Genomic DNA, 8,942 nt, shown 5'->3' with positions numbered 1-8,942 from the left:
TTAAATGCTCCTGTGTTTCTCTATTGCATAGTAAGCCTTATGGAATATATTTAGATGTCTCACAGTTCCTCCTCTCTGTATGTTGGAAGAATGTCTTGCCAAGGAAACAGTGGTAGCTGTCATTGTGGCAAGGTCTCCTGGGTTCTATGACTGTATCCCAAGAAATAAATAGTCGGATGTCTTTCCATCAGTCCTTATTCCAGTCAGTCTGGCCATACTATTATCCTTTCAACCTGACCTTCTATGCCTCATCTCTGCCTAGAAACTCCCTAGTCACCTTTATTTCTGAGAATCACGACGTCCCTTCGAGTCTGAGTTCAAGTATCACTTTCCTGTGTTTTCTACTATGGCACATTTGTGAAAATTGGAATGATACGTAAAAGCTTAGCATGGCTGCTACCCAAGAAAGGGACATGCCATGTTGGGAAGAATTCCATATTTTTTTTTTTGTTCCAAGAAGGAGGAGGGACAGAAAGTCTGGGGGATGGTAGTAGACACAGTGGTGTTGAGCAAAAGAAGCAAAAGGGTCAATGAAACACATTTTTAAAGGAACTGGAAATTTAGGAGGAAAGATAAGTAGAATTATTTTAAATTAATATATAGAAGGTATTATATAGTTTAGAAACAGTTATATGTAATAGAAATTCTTAGTTATGTATCATACATCTTTCCTTAATTCTTTGTACATTAAATGTCTATTATTGCTACATATTAAGTTCATAATAAAATAAAATGAAATTTTGAAAAGTGCCACAGAAGGCTCTTCCTAACACTTGTCCCAATTGCTAATATTATCTCCCTCCTCAAATTATTCTTATTTAGTTATGCATAAAAATGTTTATATCCCTAAGAAAATATAAACTCCTTGAGGGCAGGAACTGTTCTGAATTCTTTGTCTTTTGTATTCCCAGCAGATGGGTTTCATAGAGAAGGCTTTTTAAAAATGCTTGTTGAATTAAATTAAAAGGCATCAAGAGCAATAGACTTGGCAGACATAGTCAGGATTTGAGCAGATAAGACTTGGAGCAAAAGCATAAAACTTTGTGTTTTCAGGCCAGTTAAGTTCAACAGAATGACTGGAACTAGAAACTGGGATTTACTGATTTTTCTTAAATCAACTCAAGCCTAGCTTAGTGACTTGCCATGCCCAGCTCTGACTGCAGGCTCCTGGAACGGTTTCAATCCCCTTCAGGGAGCAAAGAGGAAAGAAATTGAAGGGAAGAAAATGAGGGTTTTAGCACAGGAATGAAAGCTGAAAAACTGAAACCAGTTTATAAAAGGAAAAGGGCAAAGTGAAAAGCATGAATGTGAATTATAAAACCTTGGCAAATCCCACATAAAATAACCACCCCGATTCTTCATCTTCAAGAATAAATAAATAAACAAACAAACAAACAAACAAACAAACAAATAAATAGATAGGTAGATAGATAGATAGATAGATAAATAAATGAATAAATAAATAAAAAGATAGATAAATAAATAAATAAGCAAACAAATAAATAAATAGATAAATAAATAAATTAATAAATAAGTAAATAGATAGATAAATGAATATGTAAATAAATAAATGAATGAATAAATAAATAAATGAATTAATAGATAGATAAATAAATAGGTAGGTAGAGAAAGAAAGAAAGAAAGAAAGAAAGAAAGAGAGAGAAAGAAAGAAAGAAAGAAAGAAAGAAAGAAAGAAAGAAAGAAAGAAAGAAAGAAAGAAAGAAAGAAAGAAAGAAAGAAAGAAAGAAAGAAAGAAAGAAAGAAAGAAAGAAAAAAAAGAAAGAAAGAAAGAAAGGCATTTTTGCAATTGAGGGGAATTAAGAAATCATATATCCTTTGATTTTGTACATTAGGAAGCAGAACATTCAAGACCACATAAGAAATAGGAAGCAACATCAGGATTTGAACCTAAGTTCTCTTATTCTAAATTCAGTCATTTTCCACAATATCTGGATACCTCAACTGGTATCTACTCTGTTGAACATCTGGGATTTGTTATCTGTCTGTCAAAAGCCTGATTAGAATACTGATTGGCCATTTATACTGGCAAAGCCACTTTTTACAGGAAGATATTTTAAACACACACACACTCACACACACACACACACACACACACACACACACACACACAATTTCCCTCAGTTCCTTTTTATATACCATATTCTGTAAATTGAAACATCTTTGTGTTATAATGATTTGGTATTACTAATTCAGGGCTTTGTACATAGTCTCCCTGGAATTCACATTAGAACACTTTAGGAATTTGGGAATATGACTTGGAAAAAAAAAAGAGAGAGAGAAAATTGTTTAGAAGGAACAAATGGCATATTTTCTTCTTCTATCTTCCTGAGTTTAAACTGGAGACTCTTTCTATGGTACCACATAGACTTAAGAGCTACTCTATTCAATATTCATATTAGTCTTTCACTGTAAGCCAGAGAGAATTCTATAGCTTAAAGATTAAAATATCAAAAAAGACCTAACTTACACAAATGGCACAATGTACATTTTGGACTAGATTTGGGATTTTATCTGTATAATGAAATTTCTGACGAAGAAAATCTCTAAATCAAGATAGATTGGCAACTGCTATACATATATCTTAAACAATTACTAAGGGCAATGAGATGTTAAGTGACTTGACAATGGTCCCATAGTTAGTATGTGTCAATTGTAGGACTTGAACTTAAAAGTCTTTCTGATTCCTAGGTTGGTTTTCTATTTTCTATACCATACTTCTACTTTCTTAAAGCTTCTGCATTATGAAAAAGAAAGAAAGAAAGAAAGAAAGAAAGAAAGAAAGAAAGAAAGAAAGAAAGAAAGAAAGAAAGAAAGAAAGAAAGAAAGAAAGAAAGAAAGAAAGAAAGAAAGAAAGAAAGAAAGAAAGAAAGAAGGAAGGAAGGAAGGAAGGAAGGAAGGAAGGAAGGAAGGAAGGAAGGAAGGAAGGAAGGAAGGAAGGAAGGAAGGAAGGAAGGAAGGAAGGAAGGAGAGAAACAGAAAAAAGATAGAAATAAAGAAAAAAGAAACAAAGAGAAAGAAAAAGAAGGGAGGAAGGAAGAAAAATGAAGGAAAGAGAAAAGAATGAAAGGATATAAGGAAAGAATAAAGAAAGAAGGGAGGAAAGAATGGAAAGAGAGAGAAAGAGAGAGAGAGAGAGAGAGAGAGAGAGAGAGAGAGAGAGAGAGAGAGAGAGAGAGAGAGAAAGGAAGAAAATAACAAAAGAATGTATTTAAGAATTGCATATATTCCACCTATTCTGTATGTATTTTGTCTCAATTGGAATGTGAGATTTTGATTACAAAGTTTGTTTTTGTCTTTTTTTGTATTCTCAGTGTCCAATCCAGGGCCCAACACGTTCTACCTATTAACTAAATGATTACTGACGGGGGATTGACTGAGCCCGGGGGTTTCTAACGTAGCCTCTGATCTTGGCTGTGGAATAGAATACTTTTTTTTAATGTAAGTTATCTGTATAAAGGAACTTTTTTTAAGTTGGAAACATTCCAAATCAATAAAAAAATATATAAACAACCAAGAAGCACAATTTGGAGCTGAGAGCCAAGTAGAAACTTGCCAGCTTGATAACAATAGCACACTTTTAATAACTTATTTTCAAAGTTTTCCTAATTATTTACAAGAATTAAATTTGTGAAGTAGGAATTGTCTTACCATATGATAGAAGAAGAATCTGAAACTCAGTAAAGTGGCTTATATCTGGTTATCACTTAAGTGTCTGAGTATGGAGTCAAAGTGAGATACCCATCTTCTACAGAAAAAGAGAGCGAGGATCAGAGAAAAGTGATTGATATAATCCAGCTGATAAGTAGCTGGTGCTAAAGCTAGCACCCAAACCAATGTTTTTGGTTCTTAAATAGATAGTCCTTCCATTCATTTTACAAATGTAAAATTTAGGTCCATAGAAGTTTAAAATACCCGATCCTGATTTTAAGATGTGGAGATGGCATCTTATTCCCGTAATATTATAATATAGTATATTAGCAAAATGCAAACGAACTATGTCAACAGTCAATACAACACTCCAGAAAAGTGAATGTGACATATAGTTGGCTGAAGAGAAATGGAGAGTCAAAAGCCAGAGAAGACAATCTTAGGCAGAAATTTGAAGTGCTGTGCTCACTTCTGGATATCACATTTGCAGAAAGGAAAAAGATGTTAGGGAAGGGGCATCCAGAAAAGGATCACCAGTACAGTGAGAGGACAGCAGATGATCACCAGAGTAGTGAGAGCTCTGCGAACCATGAGGTACAAGCATCAGTTGGCAGAACCCAGTGTGTTTAACTTAAAGAAAGGAAGACTTGCAAGGGATGTGTTAACAGTATCCAAGTATTTGGAATGTTCTGGTGTGGAAGAAGAATTCAGTTTACGCCTCTTGGTCTACAAACACAGAATCAGGAACAATCAGTAGAAGCTTCAGGAGGAAAGAGCTGCCCTACAAGGGAGAAAATATTTTTTTCAAAGATTGGAGGTACCTCCAAAGTAGGAAGAGATGTCACAGGAAGAGGTAGACTTCTTAATTCTAAAGAACTCAAGGAATTGATTTCTGGATGTCTTGAAAAAGAAAGCAATGGCCTCCATAGGTGTGCAGTTTTAAAAGATTGCTAAAATGAAATCATCAGAGATAAATATGATTTTCTCCTTCAACAGGACTTCTAGATCGGGGAAAGGCTCCAGGACATATGATTTCAGCAAGGATTTAACAAAATATTTTAATTTTTTTGGTCAAGATGATAAGGGTAGGAAGTATAGGTATAGCTTACCAGTGAAATCCCACCAAAGTCTAAAATCATGTGATTCATAGGATGATAATATATGTCAGTAAATTTCATGTATATTAAAGGACTGCCAAGAAGAAACAAAATTAATCATTTATATTTTACTTCATCTCATAGTATAAAACTCAGATAAATAGGTGGAAACTAGCCAGTGTGGCATTTCTCATCTCAGTGTGGGGGAGTTTTATTCATTTTCATCCAGAACCATAGATTTCATCCAATGTAGGGAACTCCATAGGATAAAATATTTTCTACTCTTACAGATCAGCAACTTATCTATAATTTGAGACCCTAGACAATTTCCTGGGGGCATTGAGAGATTCAAAGACTCCCCCAGGACCACACAGTTCTTATGGTTCAGAGGCAGAACATTTGCTCTTCAAAGCTTCCCCTCTATTAACTAGACATCAGTGTCTTTCATCAGCTCCAAAGTAAAGCATTGCCTAATAATTCCAGCTCTCCAAAAATCTACATTAATCTGCCTCCAGAGGTAATGAGTCTCCTATGCCAGGATCCAAAAGCAAAAGCAGGATGGCCATTAGTTGGAGCTAATTGTAGAAGAGATTCATGGAAGATAATGTCTGGACTCCTTTCTATCTGTAAAATTGCCAGATTCTAGATGATTTCTGAGTTTCCTTTGAACTCTCGATTCTGACACTCAGTTTCCTATAGCATTGCTTTCAGTAAAAATCCTGAATAAATTTGTATGCAGTAAAGTTCTATACCTAAATATTTCAGTTTTTTAGCTCTAGAAGATTTTATTGAAATTGCAAACATAAAAATTCTACTTTTAATATAGAAGTTTTCCAGTTTGGGGGGAATTTAGATGAATAGATTTCAGTGATTTGAAAAAAAATATGCTAATAATTTAATAGCTGACAGTTTGTTCATTATATATACTCCTCTACCTCAGCCATTTTGAAAAGTGGCTTCAGGCTAAACTTTAGCAGGAAGAGAATCTGGAGTAAATCTATTTTAAAATGTAAGTAGAAGATGGTTTTTCCTTCTTTTTAGTGTAATGGAAAGAATAGTTTAAGGCAATGCTGTCATTTAAAATCTTGAAGGTACAAATAATATTTTTTAAAAGTTCATGATACCAATTTCCCTCCTACTTTTTCAGGAATTGAAATATATTTATTGAGAAAAAAAATCCAGCTTTGTGTGAGTGTGTGTGTGTGTGTGTGTGTGTGTGTGTGTGTGTTCTTGACCACAAAATGCACGATATCTATTTTGTGTAAGCCACCATTTTGACTCTTGCATATTGTGTCCAAGGCACTGTGCTTGTTCTGGGGATTCAAAGAAAGGCAAAAGCATCCTTAGTCTCAAGTATTAGACTCCCAGTCTAATAGGAAAGGCAATCTGAGAGCAACTGTGTATAAATAGATAGACAGATAGGCATTTTTGTATACATATGCATGTGCGTACATGCACATATATGTATATACATATGTGTGCACACACTCATGTGCATTATTCACATGCATGCACATGCTTAAATACATATACCTGTGTATATATAATATAAAGCAAGGCAAGGAGTAATGAAAGCTTGTACTACAGTGATGGGTGGAAAAAGAAAGATAGAGGAAAAGAAATGGGAAGATTTTACTTTCTAGCAAAGGTAAAATCAATAGGACTTTACAAAGACTTTTGCCACACCCTGTATATAACTGTATTTCTATGTATATAGACATAGATGAGAGAGAGATGATTGATTGGTGATACATTATAAATAGAAAATTGATAAAGGCATTCAGATAAACAGATAAATAATGATAGATAGATACAATAGAATAGATTATTGATAGTAAAATCAATAGGACTTTTCAAAGACTTTTGCCACATCCTGTATATAACTGTATTTCTATGTATATAGACATAGATGAGAGAGAGAGATGATTGATTGGTGATACATTATAGATAAATAGAAAATTGATAAAGGCATTCAGATAAGCAGATAAATGATAATAGATAGATAGAATAGAATAGAACAGAATAGAATAGAATAGAATAGAATATTGATAGAATAGATTATTGATAGTAAAATCAATAGGACTTTTCAAAGACTTTTGCCACACCCTGTATATAACTGTATTTCTATGTATATAGACATAGATGAGAGAGAGATGATTGATTGGTGATAGATTATAGATAAATAGAAAATTGATAAAGGCATTCAGATAAACAGATAAATGATGATATAAAGATAGATAGATAGGATAGATCAGTAGATAGATAGATTAGTAGATAGAGATAGACAGATTTGTAAATGTGGGTATCTACACTGATACATAGCAAGGCTGCTATGAGGATCAGATGTAAAGCATTTTGTACTAAATGTTTTATCTAAAATATTGACTGTTATTAACCTTAAAATAAATGTTTATTATTTATAAGCTTGCATTTTGTTAAAGTTTCATTACTTTCCTTCAGGAACATTCTATTCAAGTCATGCTGTTGCAACGCATTAAAATATTCATTTTCAGGTGAGCTTTCAATTTAATCCTTTGCTAATCATCTGCTTTTCAGTCAGTTGATCAGTCAGCAGGATGAATTAAGAATTTACTATGTGCTAAGTCATGTGCCAGAGGCTGCTGGTGAAGTAGACAGCATGATTTTTACTTAGTCTCTGAAGATCCCTCTTTAAATGAAAGAGCAGATGAGACTAAGAAATGAGCAGCAACTTGTATGGATGGAAATGTGGTAGTTTGATTGGGCTGGGGGTCATCTATGTGTTAGATTTTAAGGTCTTTTTTCTTCAAAACCATAGACTTTGAGTGGCAATAGTAAACTTTTTAACCATTAGAACAATCCAAAAATAGAATGTCCTGCTTTGAGCAGTAATAAGTCATATATCAGTGAAAGGCTTCAAGCAATAACTTAAATACTACTTGTTGGAGATGTGTATAGGACTCTTGCTTAGATATAGGCCAAGCTAACTATGCCCAAAAAGTTATCAATCTGTGCATACCCTTTGATCCAGCAGTGCTACTATTGGGCTTATATTCCAAAGAAATACTGAGGAGGGGAAAGGGACCTGTATGTGCCAAAATGTTTATGGCAGCCCTTTTTATAGTGGCTAGAAACTGGAAGATGAGTGGATGTCCATCCATTGGAGAATGGTTGGGTAAATTATGGTATATGAATGTTATGGAATATTATTGTTCTGTAAGAAATGACCAGCAGGAGGAGTACAGAGAGGCCTGGAGAGACTTACATCAACTGATGCTGAGTGAAATGAACAGAACCAGAAGATCACTGTACACTTCAATGCTATATGAAGATATATTCTGATGGAAGTGGATATCTTCAACATAGAGAAGATCCAATTCACTTCCAGTTGATCAATGATGGACAGAAACAACTACACCCAGAGAAGGAACACTGGGAAGTGAATATAAACTGTTAGCACTAATATCTGTCTGCCCAGGTTACTTATACCTTCGGAATCTAATGCTTATTGTGCAACAAGAAAATGGGATTTACACACATATATTGTACCTAGGTTATACTGTAACACATGTAAAATGTATGGGATTACCTGTCATCTAGGGGAGGGAGTAGAGGGAGGGAGGGGATAATTTGGAAAAATGAATACAAGGGATAATGTTATAAAAAATTACTCATGCATATATACTGTCAAAAAATTTTATAAATAAAATAAAATAAAATAATTTAAAAAAAAGATATAGGCCAAGCTACATAGTTGTCATGTCCCTTCCAGGTCTGAGATTTTGTGATTTTTCAGTCCTCACCCTCAAACTCCCTAGTGTTCTATATAGTAGCCAAAACAAAATAAAAACAAATAGGAGGTAATTATCCCACTGTTCTCTTCCCCAACTGAACCTCATCTGGAGTATTGTGTTCAGTCCAGGGCACCATAACTTACAAAAAAACATTGATAACTGGGAGATCATCCAGATGAGACATCTAGGTTGGTGACAAATCTAGAAAAGATCTTTCTGTAGAAGGATATGTTAAAAGAACTGAAGATATTTAAATTAGGAAAGATTAAATGGGAGTCTCCTAATTATCTTCAATCAACTAACCAATTCATCAGCAAACATTTGTTGTTGTTGTTTCAGTCATGTCCAACTCAGCATAACCTCTTATGGGATTTTCTTGGCAAAGATGCTAGAGTGCTTTGCC

The 8,942-nt window shown here is 34.1% G+C and overlaps 1 non-coding gene across 1 annotated transcript; it reads left to right on the top strand.

The window, feature by feature from the left end:
- Positions 1–334: 334 nt before the first annotated feature.
- On the top strand, positions 335–443 carry LOC141542008 (U6 spliceosomal RNA). The gene has a single exon (XR_012482014.1). It is a non-coding gene; the product is annotated as a U6 spliceosomal RNA (small nuclear RNA).
- The last annotated feature ends 8,499 nt before the right edge of the window (positions 444–8,942 follow it).

Source organism: Sminthopsis crassicaudata, chromosome 4, assembly GCF_048593235.1.
Source record: "Sminthopsis crassicaudata isolate SCR6 chromosome 4, ASM4859323v1, whole genome shotgun sequence".
NCBI lineage: Eukaryota > Metazoa > Chordata > Mammalia > Dasyuromorphia > Dasyuridae > Sminthopsis > Sminthopsis crassicaudata.
Note: the sequence above shows the minus strand (reverse complement) of the source record. Positions and strands in the feature narration are given on the sequence as shown.